Source organism: Leiobunum rupestre, chromosome 10 (assembly GCF_980474605.1).
Source record: "Leiobunum rupestre chromosome 10, qqLeiRupe1.1.hap1, whole genome shotgun sequence".
Lineage (NCBI taxonomy): Eukaryota > Metazoa > Arthropoda > Arachnida > Opiliones > Sclerosomatidae > Leiobunum > Leiobunum rupestre.
The window spans coordinates 30,818,570-30,820,491 of NC_143393.1; the positions used below are offsets into that span (position 1 = coordinate 30,818,570).

Here is a 1,922-nt window from a genome sequence, read left to right on the forward strand (position 1 = left end):
TGGTGTCTTTGAAAGGAACGGATGGTTAGCTGCTTTCAAAGTACATTTTGGCCATAACTTTTTATTATTCTGCTTTTAGGTTATATTATTGTTCAATCTCATTCAAGGGTTTACATAGTCCTAATTCATAAAGCAGTAGTTTATTTAGTCAAATTGTAACTCCAAAAGTAAGTTCACTTTGGCCCATTACATTTTATTATTTTTCACTCTCAGTCAAGGGTTCACTGAAAGCTCAAATTTATAAAGCGATAATTTATTGAAATGCATTAATAAATTAATGTAGAGCTTTCAAAATTAAAATAGCAGAAAATATGTATGGTTTGCAATATTTTTTTTGTAATTCACAATTGTATGTATTTCATATTTTAAATTATTAAATAAAGTTTCACTGAAAATTTTAAATTTACTGTGAATAAATTATTTTTAAAATTAAATAGTAATTAACGTCCCTAAGACGTCGTTGCTGGCGCAAAATTAATCCCAAAATAAAACCCCAGATGAACTATTAAAAATCCAGCTGACATCCCTAGGATTGTTCTAGAGGCCAGGGATGTCCATAGGCTCTAGACAAACCGGACATTTGGGCGTCTGTACGGTGTGCCACGGCCAATTTTGATTTCGCGCTGCCGCGCTATAGCGGCCATAACAATCGCCGTGTTTTTGCCAAATAAGATTTTTCCCGCCAGGGAGAAGTAGCGCTAGAACTCCTCACATATTTTCTCTTTTTATTGCCGCCTTCCAGTGCAATCAGCTGTTATTCTTCAAAGAAAAAGTCGTTTTTTCCCAGGTTTTATATTTTTATTTTATTAACGAAAGAGTAAATTAATATTTTAGTTATATTTAAATTATAATTTAGCTTTGAAATATTTTTAATACTCTATTTATATTCTACGACAATAAAAATAAAAAATGTGTATCTCCGGCTCTGCGCCGGCAGATGTGGTCAACACCTTATCACGGTAATGCGTAATTATGAATAGTATTTTTTATAAAACCAATAATTCAAATATTTTAAATTAGGTAATTATTTACCTACATCTTTAAAATAATGTTGTTGATAATTATTCTTGATATTAAATAGATATATTTTTAGTATAGTTGTAAAGTGAATCTTTGAATAACAAAGTAAATGTTACTGAAGTTTGTATTCTTTTCTAGATATTGGCTTATATACAAGCTCTTTTACTTTTTCATGCTTAGCAGAAATTGTGCGCGTTATGTTATCCATAACCGGAGGGACTATTTTCTGACAGACTATTCCTGCAATTAATTTGGCAGGTTCTGGATCACAACTATAAAATAGTGGACAGAGTTCGTGCTTTGGCAAAATGCATTTCTCAAGTTCATCGTAAACACCTTGAGACCCGCAAATGTTGCACAAAGGTGACTATTCTTGATACAATTAATATGAATGCACGACTTGGATATTTAAGATTTCCTCTATCTTGGTTTTTAATCAAATCCAATAGTGGAGAGCTGTGACATGGCTGGGAAATGTTTACAACGCAGCAGCCACAAAATTTCTTCTTTTGTAATTCCCTCAAAAGTCAAAACATACCCAGCTAAGTATGCTTCACAGGCTAATTTTAAAGTAGAACATTGAGTTTCAGGAGTGATCAAAAGGGCATCTAAAATATTTTTATAGTCTTCAGGAATTTGATTGTCGGACAATTTAGAAGGTCTTGTATCACACCAAGGAGATGGCTTTTGTAACTTCCGTTTCACCATTAATTTTTCCAACGTATCTATTCAGTGCCATCTTTGATTGGAGCTTGAGGAAACCATTTTTCCTTGAAAATTCGTAACCTTTAATTAACCTGTAATTTTAGGTTTTGACGCCAAATTTTTGATTGCAAGTTATTTATGGTGACTTTTATTGAGTTTTTATATTTCTACAATTTCTTTTTCGATTTCATCTTCAG

At 32.1% G+C, this 1,922-nt stretch overlaps 1 long non-coding RNA gene across 1 annotated transcript; it reads left to right on the top strand.

Moving 5' to 3' along the window:
• The first annotated feature begins 937 nt into the window (after positions 1–937).
• On the top strand, positions 938–1,697 carry LOC149925369 (uncharacterized). Its single transcript, XR_016477097.1, has 3 exons — positions 938–959; positions 1,279–1,383; positions 1,470–1,697. It is a non-coding gene; the product is annotated as an uncharacterized LOC149925369 (long non-coding RNA).
• Positions 1,698–1,922: the final 225 nt, after the last annotated feature.